This window comes from Haliotis asinina, chromosome 2, assembly GCF_037392515.1.
Source record: "Haliotis asinina isolate JCU_RB_2024 chromosome 2, JCU_Hal_asi_v2, whole genome shotgun sequence".
Classification (NCBI taxonomy): domain Eukaryota; kingdom Metazoa; phylum Mollusca; class Gastropoda; order Lepetellida; family Haliotidae; genus Haliotis; species Haliotis asinina.
The window spans coordinates 61,974,516-61,994,080 of record NC_090281.1 but is presented as its reverse complement, the minus strand read 5'-3'; the positions used below and the strand labels follow the sequence as shown (position 1 = coordinate 61,994,080).

The following is a 19,565-nucleotide window of genomic DNA, read 5'->3' as shown; positions in this document are numbered from 1 at the left end:
AAACGTGGGCAAAGGGATATGAATTATATGTAAAGCTTCACAAGAGACATGTGAAAGTAGGGAAGGCAAACGTCTTGACTCCGGGAGTGATTGATTTAAAATTAATGATATAATGAGAACTCTTTCATCGCTGTCTGCGAGTGTGTTGCAATATTTATAAAATATGCCGCCAGTTAACAAACAACGTATTAAGCTGGCGACAGTAAGGCTCTCGCCCGTGGGTGAGGGGCAGGGTGGTCACGGTGGCGCGGGGGTGGGGAATTTTGCGGATACACATCCTAGGGGTGTGGGTGATTAGCTACACTGCGAGGGTTGCACTAAATTTTGTAACATTTTTCTTCATGTACGTATTTAACTTCTAATCGTGATCTGGATAATGAAGTACCAATAAAACTAAATGTTCAGTTCCACTAATTTTACGTCGTAGCGACGTCGTAGGCCTGCATCACATTCGCGTCGACCTGGGGCGGACTGATCGAGGTATGTTCACAGTCACTGATAAAAGTACGTTACATTATGAAACAACTTTCTGGAAAAAAACGAAGACCGGTAATAGCTGGATAGAAGTTTATTTCACTCTAAGTGTCAAATTTGAAGTTGATCTTAAACCTGCCAGTGTCATAGTGTGGCTGTTTGTCAACATTTATAGGAACGATGGCCCATTGTCTGCTTGCTCGATATAGCCAATAAAACATTTTATAATTTTATGTGTCCAACAAGGTAAGTATTTCATTATCCGCACTCCACCTTTTCCCATATCGGTGAAACAGTAGATGACTGGGTTGTGGAGCCCAGCTCACGTTTCTATACCCCAGTATACCCCTATCTCCACATCCTCCACCATTAATAGGCTATCATTAGGCAAATGAGTTTAATGGCCAAGCTAAGACATTCTACACCAGTGAAGTCATCACCACCTATCTCTACATGCACGAAACCAGTCCACCGTTACCTCATCCCTTACTATGGACAGAACAGAGATTAGCAAACCAAGCCGAATGCATTAAGTTCGAAAACCAATTTGACGTAGTGTAACTATTGACCTCTTGGCTTCAGGTATACAAAGGCTTGTATCTAGCTTGTATGTGCGTCCAAATTCGAACATTTGGGCAATATGGGTAGGGTTAGCCTGGAGGTGTTTGGGGAAGCATCCGCACGGTCTGAATCGGTCTTGGGTGTGACACGACAAGGATTTACTAGATTTGTCAAGCTGCAAGGCTGCTTCTTTTGTTGTTCTCGGTGGCAGGATACCCGATCTGAGATGCGTATTTCCCCAAAACCCAGTTTCTGCTAATTTATGTATTTACTTGTGCTTTCTGTGTACTTTTGGACAACACAAATCCCAACTTTGACTGTTCAGTGGACTTTTTACTTTATTTACCTATCTGGGACTCTATCCGAGGCAAAATGTTGCATGTTTCCAGTTGCTGCTAAAATATTTTTATCCAGGTTGTGTCATTCGTTAGATTTCTCACATGTCAATTTTCACATCGTTTATAAATAATATGGGAGTAAACAGACAAGAAACCACCAATATATTTCTAGGTGTATCTGCCGCTGAGGCTGTTAGGCAACAAACACTGCACACATGAGCTGTCATTCGAACTCGACATGACAGTGTGAACAAATATTCCCACTTCAAAATTACCTTATTAGAAGGGTCCTGACACAAATGGTATGTTTGTTTTTTCACCATTTTGGATGTTTATGTGTCACTATGCATTGTTGCAGTAGTAACTGTCTCTCTCTAGCCCGCGTCAAAGGAGATGCTTCATACATACCATAAACAAAGTGTATATTATAGTCTCGGAATTTTCCACTTAAATGTCGGTGGTAAAGCGTATTTTTAACATTAACGAGAATTTTGAATTTGAATAATATCAAATTTCCCTCCTTTGAAAGGTTGTTAAAAGCCATGCTCGTATTTTATGCCGTCACTTTAGTAGAAGGGAGATAGAGAGACTGTAGTCATTGGTTACTTGCTTACTTGCTTACAGTAGAGAATAATAGCAGAGCTCCGAGGGGGCGTATTACCTAATAAAGATCTTAGATAAACAACATAAATCTTCACCATGAACAGACACATGCGGAAATCTACTGCGGATTGATCTAGGTAATGTGGGTAAAACACCATCGGTGTTGGCATGACTTGGTTTAATTTAGTTACACATGCAGATCCTTCATATATGTTTGAGAGGTTAGGGTACAGTGATTTCTGGGTAGACGTTTATGAGCGGGACTGAGATTTGATAGCGTAGCAAGGCAGATGGGGGCCTTCTTGTGAGATACGTGTGAAATCAGGATTAAGGTTTTATCTCAGCAGGAATTAACAATAGATTTGAGGACATTCCTGCAGACTGTGGACTTGAGAGTGCTCATCCCGCTCCAGTCTCAGAAGATCGGACAGATAATCGCGGTCTCGCATGACTTGTGTTTCAATGTGGCTACACGAGCAAGGACCCGCAATGTCTCGCTGCTATTCTATACGGTGACCACCATAAGGGATAACGCATGCGTTCTGATGATACCCTTCAACGGGGGTAGTGTTGATTTCTCTATTAAAACCCGTCTGTAAAAATTGAGCTTGCCAGGCTGTTCATTCGGGTGTCTGAATCAGGAAAATGTGTCGAGAGTGTCGCCCTTTCACACACCTTCTGTGAACGAATGGGTAAACATACGACACTGTGAAGTCATGCTTCTCGGATGTATTCCTCTAGGCTTGCATCGTGAGAACATAATTCAAATAGAGCAAACTTCCGACCTCAAGGAGATGGTTGGTTGCCTAGCAGATACAGCATTTGCTGGTCTCACAGATCCGAGTTCGACTCTCTCGGCATCGATGGAAGTACTGTACTTGTACCCTGATGGGGTAGATAGGTGTGCTTATGCATAAGCGCAAGTGTATGTAATATTGTTGTTATTGTTACAGACAAAACAGCTATCTACACACTCCATCAGCGCTTGACGTTATCCGTGGCATTGCTGCGGGACTGTTCTTAGCTGCACGCTTCTAGATATCCATTCGGGTGTCCTTGTTCAAATAACGGGATACTGCGAAACACTTTTCATCCAAAAGTAGCTACCTTTACGTAGCATTTGATCAACGAGTCTAGAATGTGAAGTAACGGTGGTCCTTTAGTGACGCATCTGTGGTCTATATCCATGTTCCGCCGAGATAGGAGTTCGGTTCGATCCCCGACTGCTTGATACCAAGAGTTGGTCTAATTTCTCTTCACTTCATGATGCTAATTGTTTATTCGGAGACTTTCCGAAGAAGCGAAAATGTTCCAGCTGTCCCTTACTCTTAGGTCAGTGGATTATGTGCAAGCTCCCGGTAGTCTCGCCTTCACGTCAATATGAACCAAGCATATAGACTTTAACATGCATTAATAAACATAATATATTCAATATATTCAAATAAGCGTATCGTGGATACAGGAAAACCCATGTTTGGATCAGACGTGCTCGAGATTCCACGTGGGCGTCTTTTCAACAAATTCGCGGTATATTATTTTTTAATGTGACACTGAATGTGAATCTATTGTACATGATCTCCCGTGGTAGATTCCACCCTACGATGTGACGGTGCTTTCAGAATCAGACCTTGTGGGTGTTCAGCCTTTTTGTTAATCATTGAAAAGGTAGTTCCGCTAATGGCCCCTCCCCTGTGGTCGTGTATAGTGGGGTCATTATTAGCTAAACCAATTACACCGTGAAAAGCCATTGTGTTCTTCAGACGGATTGTCGGCGTGCTTGCCCGCCTCCAGCGTTTGGCGGCGACGGAGACACTATTTGTCGCTTGCCATTTACAGGGAACAGAGATTTCGGGTCCACGCGGGCTTCGGTATCTGAACTCGATACATGGAACTTGAGATAAATATTCAAAATACTAAATTGAGAGTCAGATCATTTGGAACAAATCTACCCCCAAAATGCATACACATTTGGTTTGGAATTGAGTTCTTTGACAATTGCGGGCACATTTTCTGCAACATTTACCCCTGATTTCATATTATCCATGTCGCCGAGCATGGATAGGCACAGTAATTTCAAAGAGAGGAGAAATTGATTCCCGTTTCAACAGAATACGACCAACGCTCATATTTTTATTAAAGGTTGAAGAAACAGATGCGTAAAATAGTTACTCGAAATGATTTGAAAATCAAGTTCAAGGTTACTGCAGGTATTGACTCGAAGTTCTCATCAACAATGTGAAGGACAGACGAAATGCTATGGTTACGTGGTGGCAGGCACTTTCCCTCATCTTGATTAACACAATCAGTATAATTATTCCAAACACCGGTACGATTGTGTCTGTATTGTCAGAGCTATTATTGGCAAAACAACCACAGCTGGTGGTAAATACTCTAAAACAACTTAAACCATCATATCTGGCACTTGAATGACAGTTTGTAATCACGTGCCCGTTTGTACATTTCCGTCTTCAGCGTTCTCATGAAAGCTTCTCCAAGTGTGAAAACACTTCCAGACCCGTGATGGAAATGGTTGAGTTTAATGTGGTTGTGCCCGAGTCGAATGGCAGTTGTAGAGGCTCCACGTTTCACTAACTCGCATCTCAACGACGTACCCATTAGTGTTGAGAGGAGGAAGACCTCCACGCTTGCAACCCACGTCCATAAACTGTCCAAACTAATTCACAACAAAATCATCCGATAATTCTCTCTGTGAGGTTCCTTATCTCTCACTGAATTCCATCTTGCTAATTTCATTTATTTCTGTCAATATCTAAACAGGGCTGCCATATTGCCGTCCATTTTCCCTGGTGATATTAATTAATGTTGGTGTGGTTGAAGCGCAATACATAATAGTGACAAGCTTCATCCTAATTTGATATAGTTCCCATTATTGTGATGGCTTCCTTTGCTTTGTCTTTGGCAGATAATGAGAATTATATTCACGGAATGAGAATCAATGATGGCTGCCTTGCACCACTCCCAAGGGACTTTCGCCCCCCTCTTGATCTGTCGCATACGCCGGTTCCGCCAATGCACGTGTCTGTGACGTCACTCGCGTGTGCGCTGACAATAACTTGCTCTCAGAGCGGCATCCATTCCTCGCAGAACTCACTTTTAACAGCGCAATAATTCAAACACTCCTATATTTTCGTAGTTAAGCGAGCCTCACACGGTACGATCAGCGTCAGACGGCAGGAAAATGTATTGGCCAAGGGTTCATTAATAGACGTTTTGCTGCGTCGTTAAATGGTTTTACAACTTCCAAGAGTAAACGAAAGTATCCTGCCCTGCAATGAAGATGTCAACTAATGGCAAACTTGTGTAATAGTTAATGAAGTTATTATAAGAAGGTTGAATGTCAAGGACTTGGCTTTAACGTAGTGCTTTCTCCTGGTCGCATAATGACAGTTTGATACTTAACCTGAACGCAAGTAATTCATAACGTTTCTATTTCATTTAAATGAATTTTGTGTTGGTTTGTTTATTTGGTTGGGTGTTTCCGTTGGTATTATTGAGTGATGTTCTGGAATATAAATTCAATACGAACGGCGAAAATGAACAGTTACATCTGTTAGACTTGAGTAAAAGTGAGATGTTAGCGGTCGGCAAAAACCATGATAATTCCAGCTCGTCACAGCTCCATTCCGTTGCGATAAAAAATCAGCTCGCTGATATTTTGATACGCTGGATGATCGAGAATGTTGAATTGGTGCCAGTGGAATTGGTACATCCAGTTTAAACATTAGCTGTTTTCTTGTTTAATTTTATGAGCTAAAATACATTATAGTATGATATATATGGGAAAGTATTCTTGGGCGAACATGAAGTGGAAAAGAGTAATTGAGACGAAATGAATAGTTCATTCTTCACTTGCTGTGCCACTGACATCTGGTTCTTTCGGTGTAATATTGGAAAATGACATGTTTTGGTTTATTTCCTGAGTGACTGCCAGTGCCCTCGTGAACGTCCAACAGAACGACATATGTGGAACTTCGAAATGACGGAAAACAAGAGTTAACCAATGTTACGATTTTCTGAAATGTTGGAAGGGAGGTTTTTGAAAGGGGACATGGAATGATATTAAAAGTATTTGCGGACTAAGGAGAAACATAAATATTTTACCTATTTTTCCCTTTGAAGAAAACAGCGCAATATTTTTGAATGTAAATTAAATATCAAAATGTTGGAATTAGACCTCGTGAGGATTGTGTGGAATCTTAGCACTTATGTATATCTACTCTCATTTAAATCCACTACTTGTTGGCTGAATAATAATACTAAGCTGTTCATTCCCTATACATAAACGAACGACGTATTCGTAGAGGAGGCATCTTGATATCAGTGTCAACTTAGGGTCTTGAAGTGTGTGGCTCCTGCCTGTACCCCCTTAACGCATTGAAACTGTTTCATGGAAAATATGCCTTGAAAAGAGACTTCTTACATACACATTTATGAACAAGCTCTATTTTCATGAAAAACATATTTGATCACAATACATTAACACAGGAGAACCTTTTTTAACAAACAGTGTCTATACTTCTGCTAGAACATGCCACGCCGGGATATGACAGATGTTCGCTAGGCTTACTGAGCGTACCACCTCAACTTTGTTCAAAAGGACACTATAACCATCTGCAGCCTGCCTTGTCCACACTCAAGGCGATGTTCTCTCATCTACGGGGTGCTCGCAGTCATTCGGACGTTGAAGGAACAGAAGTTCAGATCTTTATCTCCCCACCAAATCCCGGCAAGCAGTGGGGATTTCAGAGGGCTAGTTAAAGCTTGTCGCCCGCCTGTCTGAGATTATTGTTCATTTCAAATTAAAACGTCACTTTGAGTTTCCGCTGATTTTACCCACGTCATTGCCAATATCGTAAGTGAGCAACTTTGGAAATGTGTCATTTTTCTATCGGAACAATTTTCACGAAATGGTCCCTGGTTTCTTGTCCTCCTCTACGGACGATTTGTTGGGTTATCTCAGAAAACTCAAATAATTACGCATATTCCTCACGATGTTATTTTTTGAGACCATTGCTGTCACTCTGGTGACGTTGGGGTGATGAAGAGCGGTGATTATTTTGTCAGGGGTTGTTTGTGAACATCTGTGTAAGTCCCGTTAAAATTAGTCATCTAATTTAAGGCCTTGTAAAGTTTTACTCAAGATCAAAGGCAATGTCATCACCGAGAAATGCCCCCGTGTCACTACATGCGTCACGTTATTCACCTTGTACATGTGCACGACCCCCCACGGGCGACACGGTTAGAAATGGTCGCCTCGGTGTTTTTGTATATGATGAAAGGCGACGAAATTGGATGGGGTTGTCGAACCCCGTGACTGGTTTGTCTGGCCCAGACTTGAGTTCACTTGCACGAGTACACAAAGGGAACTGCCTGTATAGGAGACGTGTGTTTGGGAGTGTAACTGCCTGTCAGGAGTATTCGTTGAATCACGACCTGTACTGAAAAAAAACACTTAACATAAACACCCACACTGGACATGGCCGTTAAGAAAGAAATGTTATAAAATTTGATTCACACTCGCACAATAATCACTCGTACAGTGCAATCACATATATGTAGACTCCACATACCCATGGCGTTGTGAAATAGTTTTCGGAGGCTTAAGGACATGCGTTGTTGTCTCGAATATCACTAATTCATTAAAGAGTGCTTTTTTAGCAAAAGCCATCGTTCAGATTTGTGTGTGAAACAACCCGGTTTCAGCGCGAGTACACTTTGCCGTACGAAAACATTTGACGTCCAAATACCTATGATGCGAAACTTGTTTTTTTAGTGACCATGAAGAAACGAAAATACAAGATTCAAGATATTTATTGCGCCAACTTTCCATACAGATACAGTGGCAATATTCTACAAAACTACATAAACAAGATATATGTTAATGGATGAAACATACACGTACGGGTCAGGGGCAGATACAGTTTTTCACTCATCACTTTTACCCGTTGTCACCCCTGCACACGCGTGCGCACGCAAACACACTGGATTCGCCTGAACTCTCTCATCTTAATGAAACATCTTAATACAAGTTAGATAGAAATCATTTGTGACAATAACCAGATAACTCTCTCTCTCTGTCTCTCTCCAGAAGTATTTATTTTTTAACACTAACGTACTTTTGTCCCATTGCACAATCAATACCAACGGCCGCTTAGCTACGATGTATGTGCTGCTATGGAAAGATCCCTAACGTATTAATATTTTGGTATCACAACTTCACGTCATTTCTGAGTAGAAATCTAAACAGTTTCTTGTGTCGAAACGTTTAAGACCTCACCGTAAGTGGTCTGAAATCTCACATTTAAGAGAAAATGGTTCGAAAAAGGAAGATACTCATGTTTTATTGACACACATTTGCAAAATTATCTGTGTCGATGCATGCTTCCTGCTCTCAAATAGATGTTTGACGATATATCGTGTGAAGGCCGATTCAACGCAACATCTGCGACTGTTATCTAAAGCGGTGGAATGGGTCACGCGTACTGTAAAGTGATTGAGAAATCAGAAAAACAACACTGACGTAGTTCGATGACACACTACGATGTAACTATGATTGTACTCAACTAAAGGTCAACCAGAATACAGATTGCCATCGCAAGATGGTTCGATGGTTGACTGACTCTCGTCAATCCGAAACCATATTGAACACACTGCTTCATTAGGCCGTGGTACAATCAGGCAGAAAATATGCCGTTGATTCCCGAATTACACTGGCTGTGTTTAAGACTGAAAGCAATCTGCAAAGTAAATTAACAGTGTGTGGTATGTAATTTGTATTGTCAAATGTGAACGTCATCAATGGGTTGCATTCTCTGAGGATTCTAACCTAAACCGTTGAGTCTGGCTGTCTACGCTGTTGGTAATGTGTACACGTGAATGTCTCAGGACGAGGAATTAGGGCTGTCTGTGGTGGGCTCAGGTACAGTACTTCTGACTGTAACTGTATTTACCATAAGTTCTACTTCGGTAATGGAGCTTACGAATACAAATTAATTTATTGTTAGCAGCGAGGGTCACACCCTGAGTGAAACCAACCCTATTCATTTCCCCAAGTTGTTTATAACGGCAATTACGCACACAATGAATATTCATGTAGTTTGTCATGGGAAAATTATATTACATTGTTTCTGTGTCTTTGATCGTACGCAATGTTTGTGATGGCGATTTAAGCTAATTTCATCTTGTTTAAGTGTTGCTGGGGTTTTTTTGGGGTTGTTTAAAAGCGCCGACATGTTTCTGAACTGTAAAATACCGATTAATTGTTAAATTTTTATTTTAGCCTGTGATAAGGCCAAAGCCATGTCCTATTACCTTTCAATGTGGACAGGTCGGACAAGGCTATTACGCGCGACCAGATGCTCATCCACAAAGCTCAACGCTAATCTGTCCACTGGTCACTCAATTAAATACGATTTAGAGGCATATATTTCTTGTGCCCACTGAGTCGTGAGCTACCATTATGTTTTCATGTACCTTACCGTCGCCCGTCTCCCACTGCCGACATTGTAAGCCTTGTCGTCTGCTTTGTTACGTCATCATTTTGTGATCCCAAATAAGTCGAGCGGAAACCCGGATTACACCTGGGACATTACCGGACCGAGCCGAGTCCGCCGTGTATTCAGTCATCCATGGCTAATCCTTTTATTGAGTGGCACTGATGACCAATTAATCAGCTCATTGACCCGTGGGATATTTAACTTCATGTTGCCTGCCACTGATTTATGGACCATTGTGAAATGTAATGTCTTCATTGTACTCGGACTCGCGTGTCGTGGCGAATACACTAACTCCGGTCACTTAGTGGCGCAATGTCCGGTAAATACTACCGAACGAACAATTAATAAAGGTATGGCACTTGGTCTTGAGATTTCCGGTGATGGCGAGATGATATAATCTTAGAACACGAGCGAGTGCCACGAGTATGTCAAAACCGAACATAGATGTCTAGTTTATGATTGATATGTAGGGAATCTATCAACAGAACAGCTGTTCTGCATACCATATCGAGGGGTTGATTGCTTGCATGATGAAGTCATTAATTCTAGACTCTGGTGAGGCGGCGTTTGTATGGCGTCCTACCATTATACTTGCATATAAGATGAACGGATGTTTCGTAATCTAGTTATGCAAATAGCATTCAGCGGTGAAATCGCATGTGCAGAAACGACTATTTTTTTCCACTTTAAGTAATATACTCGTGGAAATAAGTTGAGCATGATCACTCTTTGTATTGGGACTTACACTGGACAAACACGTACGCACATACGAACGCCCCCACACTGACAAACTCACACTCACGCACGCACACGTGTGCATTTACCTTGACAACAATCTTGAGCGCCATTTAGACTCTATTTCGCGATGTCACCTACGTTCATATGTTAACTAAAGCTCATGGGTACAGTGCGTTAAACACCTGTCTGGTGTCCCCCCACCCTGATATTGCTGGAATATTGACAAAAGCCGCGTAAAACTAAAGTCACTCGCCCTTTTGAGAAGGGGGGGGGGGGGGGGGGGGGAGGGAAGGAGAGATGTGCACACTCTTGAAAAAGGGAGCGCACACTCAATTTTCACCTGTTTTCAATGGTCATTTCAATAAGTTTCATGAAAATGAGGTGGGGGTGCGCACCACTGCACCACCACCCACCACTACCCCTCCCACCCCACCCCCTACACACGCACGCATGCGCACACACACACACACGCACAACCTCTGGATTAGCCTGTGCTCGCTCATATGTACATAACGTCTAGTGTTCAGAGAACGTGGACGTCAGTTTGAAAAATATCTGAGACAGTCTTATTTATGCCCTATGACAAGATGGGCACGATATGTGAAATCAGTACTAATAGAATCGACTTTGAAACCCAACTCAGTACCATTTTTATCAGGTGTAGATTGTCTTTTATCCGGACACCTCCGTGCAGTTACATTTAGAAAGTCTGTGTAACTGAATATCCAGATATCTGCGTCGGAGTTACCTCCCATGCTGTCTAGCAATGAAGTACAAATATTCACTTTGTAATCGACACCCATAGCTGACAACTGTCCAAGTGTAAACCTTCAATCTCCTTTTTTTTCCATCTGACACGAACGCCTTCAAATACTTGCTACTCCTGATGATAATTAGTGCGTTGGACCACCACCCAGCAACCATTAAATATTTATCAGTATTTTACAACCTCGCCATTGCTGCAATTACGGCCATCTCTAGCCAAGGGCACATCACAAGTCCCAGAGATTTGCTCACTCCCTGTGTACGATAGGAGAGGTGTTGGGATCCCAGATATGAATATTTTATCATAATTCCCCCAGGGGTGGCATCTGATCATTGGCGAGAAGCCAGACACAGACGATCGCGTCTAGCTGAGAGCGAGAGAGGACGGCCATCACTTAATGTTCGCTGATCGAGCTTCAAGGTATCATGAACCGCGCCATTGATTTCGATTTACGAAGACTAGCTTTGTTGTTGTTTAAGGTCACCTTTGCAGGAATTGTGTAGAAAACCGTTGTGTTACTATTCATTCATTGTGATGTTTTGTTTATAATTTATGCTTTGGAATAGATAATGATTTGAATATTTTTATTGGAATAGATTCACTGTGACCGACACTCAGATAACTACTGCCACATGTTTTGTGCGAACCAGATGATACGTGGGATTGATGCTGTGTTGATGTCAAATGATCATGTATGTTCTACGGGCATGTTTGGTTCAGGTGTCGACCATTTGCTGTACGGAGCTGCATCCCTTCGGCATGTCAGGACACTGTGGTCGAGGGGGCTGAATCAAGGACAGGTTAAAGTGTTCTCTCGTCACGCCGAAGGCCCGGGTTCGATTCCCTACATGGGTACAGTGTGTGATGCCCATTTCCAGAGTCCGCCGCCATGATATTGCCTGAATATTACAGAAAGCGATGAAAAAACACACTCTTTCACTCGGGCCATAATTCTCCAGCATTAAGTTGTTACCACACTCACTCACTCCTCTACCGGTGTTGGTAGTGGGGTTGAAAGCAGCATGCAACCGCGGTCATGACCACGCAGTCTGCAGTTACGTGAGACTTTCTACAGTAATTGGTGATTTCAAAGCTTATTAAAACAAAGCGTATTGAGTTTAACGTTGCCCGCAAGTGACTGACAGGACCACTGCGGGGAAAGAGTGACTTCAAGGATGGGTTACCTCCCCTTTAGACCGGATACTGCTGAACAAGGATAGCACTCATTATCCCACTGGAAACGCTACCCCTTGCTCCATAACTCCAGGAGTGAAGTGCCGTATATTTCCCGTGTGTTGAGTTGAAATATTATGAAGTCAGAATAATTGGAAGGGGTTCAGGTCAAGTTATTCCCACGTAGTACCGGGTGGGGTGAAACCTCATTTATTCACCCGTGTGTCTGTGTCCGTGTAGTAAGCGTGCCGTGATGCAGGGATGTTACTCGTCTGACAGAAATGATTTAGGAACCGTTCATCTAATAAGCATGAACGTCCGGTTGATAACTGCAACACGTACAGGGAGCAAGATTTATTCGTGTTTGGGCAATATATGGCCAACGCCAGATGGCGGGACGCACATATCCAGTACTGTCTTTTCAACATTTGTTCCGTGAATGTGTATTACTGAATAAGGGACAGGGACGTGGCACAGTAGTTGAAGCCAAGCTCTTCACCTTGGACAATGCTAAGCCTATTTCTGGTGCTTCTCGTGGTAGTCCTGGCATTCAAAGTTCCAACTGTCTTTACCTGTCCAAGGCGCCATCATGTTCGATGACGATCGTTGCTCAGTATAACACTGGTGTTCTTGACACAGTCAGTGTATGAACAGGCAGCTGTAATACAGCTCGAATAGGGCCGACTGCGGCGTAAAATAACATTTCAATCATTACTTCATTCCATCTACGGGGCCCGTTGGTGTAGCCGTCTAAAGCGCCGATTTTTTGTTCGAAATTCCGGGTCCAACCTGTTGCGAGATTTTAGCACCATACCCGTGCTCGTGGACTCCATGAAAGTCTTAAACATCTGAGACATGCATCACCTCCAGTAGTAAGCTGACACGCCATGTATAATGTTCAAACCCAACTCACTCACCCACTCACTTTTTAACGTTTTTCTATATGAATTATGCACCAGCCAAGACCAGCAGGTGAACCAGCACAGACTGTCCTTATGCAGTCAAAAGATCAGAACATGAAGCCAGCATAGAGAAGCATACAAGCCTCAAGCCGTTCCCACCAATACTGTATTTTATGCCTTCACATTAATTACAATTTATACATGCCTATTTCACGCCTTAACACCCCGGCCACCATATCACCTGCGAGCTCACCCATATGGAAGGACATTCATACCTGTTCGGCTCGCTAGATGTGGTGGAAGTCCATGTTGTATGTGTGTGCCACCCGCCCACCCGAGCCCCAACCCCCGGGGTCTGATGGACAGTTGTATAGGGCCGTGAGCTCATCCTCTTTCCGCTGCTTTTGAAGGTTAGGAGGTAGAGTTTCTGTCTCCAAGGGGGTATTGCATTGGGCGAGCGTCAGTCGTCACGGACTCAGCATGAGGACACGACAAATGGGGGATCGCGTTACCGAGCCGGGCTTTTAGACCTGTCATAGACTTAATGGAGTCTTTTTGCGCGGAAAATTTGCTTATAATTCACCATTAATCTGTTACATTTTTGCCCCGCCCGGAAGAATGCGCCGCAGTAGTGTGTTTACTAACACGGAATTTTAGTAGGGAAGATAAGGGAATGAATTAGTGCTGAGGGATGAATTAGCATACCATTCGCACGATCTGCCAACTTGGGGATGTATTTATTTCTTCGGTAACCGTGTTTTCGAGTTAAGGTCTGACAAAAGTTCCTGAGATCGTACTTCGTCAAGTGGAGTTTTTCTTTAATTGACACTGATAAAGAGTTCAGGGGATAAATATCGTGACCATGGTTGTATGGCAGCGTGCCAAACGTATGATATGGATAGTCTCTAAAGTAATAATTAATGGTTTTAAATCAGTACAAATTAAGAAAAACACATTTCCCTAACAGACTGGAGTCTATAGACTGTACTATCCGTTTATCCAGACTTGTCACTTTAAAAGAATAGAATCACTACACATCCATGGGTAGTCCGTCGTACAGTCCCTGAAGTATAAACATCCAAGAAAGCCCACGCAAGTCTAGAAACTGTGGCAAGTCTAGATTTCCATAGCTTCAGGTGAGAAATGAAGAAAAGTCTCGGGGCTCCATTTCATTATATTATTTTTTTCACTATGAACGTTTTTTCAGTAAAATATGTTCATTTCAGAGACTAGCTGTTAGACTAATCCATGGGCTTTGCTCTCAGTACAGCCATGGGGCAAGGCTTCATTGGGACTTGACAGTTGTGGTAATATGATGCTTGGGAGGGATTGGTTATTGAAAAACAAAATGGTCACAGAACCCAGACATTTGCCAGCACCCGTTGTTTGTCCATGGATTCCGTTGTGAAATGTGTTTTTAGTGTCTCTCTGAGTATTCAGAAGGAGAAGAGGACCCGATTGCCGAAGGTGTGTCTCACCACAGTAACCATTGTTCCGTGCACGTAGTGATTCAGGGGTAGAATAAGTATAACACCCAAATTAGTTTAATTCTCTGTGTATATATCATTTTGATATTGAAACCATTTCTATATTTAAACGCATTTAAACTGAAAAGGAAACCAGTAAGATGGGAGATTGAAAACCTGAGGAAACCTACACTTGCTTGATGTATGACTTCAGCACTGCATGCATGGCTAAACAGTTGGGAAAATATTGTGGTTCAGGTACTGTGAGATAGATTTGGGTAGAAAATACACCGCTGGTCTCTCAGTTGACTTCACTACTCCAAGCCTTGGAAGACGAAACCGACATCGGTCTGTCTGTCTCGTGAACTGCACCCGACGGCGTATAGATCGCCCTACCAACGCGCGTTTTCTTGATCCAGATTCAGTTAAAGTTAAAGGACGGCGCTACGTACACTGCGTCATAAAATAGCACTCACCCACGCTCCAATCTCCAGAGAGCCTGCAAGATTTCCTCCCTGTCTGAGCAATGATAAGGATCCACTGTTTGTCAACGACAAGGGGCTTTTACGATGGGGCAGGGTAAGCATTTATAGACTATTTTATCAGCAACAGATTGACTTCATGACAAGTGCTTGGACTGATACAGCGAATTCCTAAACGTGCAGGGAAAAAACGAAGTTCCTCCAACAAAAACACGAATATCTTGTGACAAATGGTGCACTTGCTTTAGAAACGGAAGAATCAATTTCGGATAAATTACATATGCCACCGTTTGACTGATTTGCCAGGCAAAGGTCGAAACTATCTCCCGATAGGACTGAAGATAAAACTGTGCACAATATTTCATCAACTTGAGAGAGCTCAGAGCTACAGCAAGTAACCGGACCGCCTCTGTCACAATGAAGCGATACTTATCTACTCTCTCTTACTGCGTGAGAGAGTTAGGGAAGAGAGGGGAGGGGGTTGATTGACGGAGGAGGGTCGCTTATGCTAAGTGAAGGCAATAGTAGGAAGAGGATCTGCAGCGTTACGGTGCTAACGTCATATGACGTTATGTGACGTTTTAGTGGTAGTGTCTTTCAATCAGAGTTTAACGCGTGTTGATGATGATTGTACTGATGTTAATAAGACATTTCACCTGGATAATGGTGTATCGTTGTGGTTGCTAGCCACGGCAGTGGTTATATGGATTTCCCACTGGATTTGATTTTGGTTGGTTATTGTTTAATGCCGCACTCAGCAATATTTCAGCAATATGTCGACGTTCTGTAAATTATCGAATCTGGACAAGACAATCCGCTGATCAACATCATGAGCATTGATCTTCACAGTTTTCACATTTATCAACGAAGTTGGCGAGGATGGTCACCCGATCCCGTTAGTCGCTTCTTTCAATCATACGTTGCTGAAGTATATCGGATCTTCATGTCAAGGCATTGATCATTCGTTCAATCACCAAAGCAGAGCATAGTTGAAAGGTGTAAAAGAAGATTGATTATGCTAGACCCATGCACAATCGATGAAAATTGGCAACCTCTCTCAGTATTTATCTTTGGCCTATAGTCCAGATTTGAGTATTCATTGGACATAGTCATTAAGTCAGTTGGAATGGTGGTGTGTACGGCGTTAAAAAGCGGGATAACTACGAAACGATAACAATGAGTGACTTATTTTTACTCCGCTTTTAGCAATATCTTACTATCACTGCGAGGGATACCAGAAAATGGGCTTCGCACATTATTGTATCCACGTGGGGAACTGACCACTCGTCTTTGGCGTGACGAGCGAACACTCTAACCTTTAGTCTACCCAACCGCCATTGCATTGATAGTAAGAGAAGAAAAAAGGAAGAAGAAACAGAAAGGAAAAGAAAGAAGCAAACTGTAATGATAGTTAGAAAGAAAAAAAACTTCAGATATTCAGCAATTTAATTTTGTCGATATTTTGGGTTTTGTGTTGGTTGTTTAAATTGTTAATTTTGCATGGTTTCGTCTCGGCAAGTACATATTGCTCTACCAGTGCAATATTGGAGCCCCGGAGCGTTCCACCACAGCCGCTATGGCGGAGGGAACTGAGGAGTCGGTAACGGCACCTGTCCTTGATTTGCGTGTTCTTGGAATCGTGAAGACTGTGGCAAGTGTGTACCGACTGTCGGCGCCCGGGGGTAGAGGTGGCAATTAACCCCCTGGGGAGAAGGATACAACTTGAGAGGGGAAAACTCCACCCCCAGAGAGAGTTAAACACTGCCGGACTAGCCTCCAATTGCCCGTAAGGACCTGTCTTTTATGATGGATTATCAATGTTTCTGATGTGTAAATTGTTTATTTATGAATTTGGATATGCAGGCTGGATAGTACGCTGGACATGAACTCTTGGTGCATCTGAAGACGACGGGATGCAGCATCGCGAGAACGTGCCTCTGGAAGTCGGTATCAAGATGTTTTGTGATAATCATTAGGATACATTTTGGTAGACAGTGGCTGAAGTTTTTATCTGTCAGATTCACATTTCTTCAAGAAGATAGATAGAGACTGTTTCTTGATAGCGCGCAACAGAAGTCTGACGTTATGTGAACCTTTCCGCGTAGTATGAGCATAGTTTAGACATATGGCGGGTTCATATACTTAATTAATCATCCCCAAAACAATCCCAACATTTTTTTGAAAGTCATTATTCTGCTTCCCTTCATACTGCCATGCAGACACTCACTCATTTCAAGGGAATGGCTCGTCATCTCCGCAGAGAATGCGTTAATCCACGCAGGGCGCCTTGCGTCGCCAGAAAGAGGTATCTTTCACATGCATCAGGTTCTGATGGAGGAATTTGAAGATTTCTCTTTTCAATCCCGTAATGCAAACACGGCATTCTTGAAAGTCGTTCGTTCCACCACACATTGCAGTGGAGACGGGGTTGGCTAACAAGGGGCGAACACCGAGACCAGCAGTCTGTTCACTGCCGTGTGTCGACATGTACCTGAGCTGAGTGTCGTGATGAAGCGGGGGGTATTTGGTAGATGGTTTCGGTAAGGATTTCCGAGACGAACCTCCTGTTGGTACATTTTAGCATCTGGATTCAATGTCTCTCCCAGTTAAATAATTAGTCATCAGAGAAAGGGTTTTGTTGTATTTTGGCTTTGATTAGGAGAGATTGTGGTTTTGAAGATTTTATGTTCGAGATTGTGTTACAGCTTAGACACTGTCTGGAACCATTGAGTTTCCTGCAGCCACAAACCTTGTCTGATATCTTCACTGTGAAGCGTCCTCCTCTGTAATGTTGCTGAACGGAAAAGCACATGGCGTTCGCAAAAAATTCAATAAAATGGATTCATTCAGAAACCAATAAAGTGTCTATCAATACAGATTCAACTTAAAAGTCGCACGTGCTTCCCGCACAATATAGATGCTGTCATGTTTGTTCCTAAGCAGGATACTCACGGTTTTTCGTTGAACAATTCAGAATGATTGTTTACCTGTCATGTGTTCTAAGCTATCTACAGCAGGGCTGCACTCACATTTGACAATCACATTCAGTTTGAACACCAACAATTCTTGGGTTCAAACTAATTTGTGCTGGGTTTAAACCAAGTACAAATTAGTTTCAGAACTGTTTTTAACAGGTTGAGGAGCCCGAAGCTAAGTGATACTAGGTGTCGAAATCATCTTCAGGTTCGAAAGACAAGACTGCAATAGTGAACTGTCCACAGATTTGTCAAGGCTTCATCTGGACAGCCCTGATGGTCATGCGATAATGGATAACACCCAGGAGAACGATGTAAGGACGCTTGCGTTGCTCACTGTCGTCAGTTTGGAGACGGGAGTGCAACGGTGGGGAGTGACATCATGACAGGACAGAACATACCGATCATGTATCGTCGTCCGATGTTATGTTGAGCAGTGTGTGAACGTGATGAACGGGTTGTGACGGACCATTTCGGGGAGCATAACTTTGCTGTTCAGCCTGGCTGTTTCACCAAACTACCAAACCTTCAGAACATGTCCTGTGACAGACAGAACGACGCCCACGACAGGACCCGGACTAGCCAGGGGCCAGCTAGTAAAGCTTGTAGATTCGTCATTAGTGTTTGACATTTACAACAGTATGTCTCAGGCTGTTTCCAGTTTATCTGATCACCGATTCTGACACTGACAGTGCCCCCTCTGTTTTCGCTCTTTTGCCTGAAAAGAGATACCGATTTTAGTTAGTGAATTTCTCAGTCAGATGACTAAAGAGTATGTCGTTATTTTCAATAGCAAAACATTTACCTATCTGTATTATGAAGGACATTTGCCTCTCTTCCATTTTGTGTTATTTCGGGCGTTCTCAAAAGACAACGATCAGAAGTTTTACAAAAGATGTACAGAAGTTTTAAAATGTTTTTTTGAGATGTTTGATTCAAGAAATCGCGTGTAGCAATACCATTAAACTGGAATCTAGAGATTCAGTCTGTGTGACTTCGTTTCATCCGACTGCCTCGATACTCATGCAGTCAACCATCGACTTGCATGGCCAAACGAAACATATATTATTTCGAGCTGACTGAAGTAAACCAATCTAGAAAACAATCACTACAAAACAATGCAGTAGAACTTCTTACCAACAGCAAAACATTACCCTACGTAATAGTAGTAATTTCTTTATACCTACTAATGTCATAATATTTTACACCTGTCTTTTTTCCCAATGTAAAGTATTCAGCTCAGGCATAAAATTACAGCTATCTCCAATTTAGAACAATTTATGTCCATTCAATATGCAAGTGATTAAGATAACTACTCACTCCATTACCAACGAATTCGACATCTGCATGTGCAGGAAGACCCTCTACCAACGGAGGCTGGGGGAACATTTCCTGACACTCGTTTTAGGTCTCGTTACAGGAGGCTGAGAAACGTCCCTACTTACTTAAGGGGAAGATTTAGGAGTCTGGTCGTAACGGAGCGGACTGTATATTCTGTAAATCGCTGCACGCTGAATTAGCATTCATATCCCGTAGGCTTTAAAATGTTTTTAAACTCCCTCCGCCTTGT

At 42.6% G+C, this 19,565-nt stretch overlaps 1 protein-coding gene across 2 annotated transcripts in view; it reads left to right on the top strand.

Moving 5' to 3' along the window:
- LOC137274076 (neurobeachin-like) overlaps positions 1 to 19,565 on the top strand; it is a 222,663-nt gene that overhangs the window by 157,339 nt on the left and 45,759 nt on the right. The window lies entirely within an intron of this gene.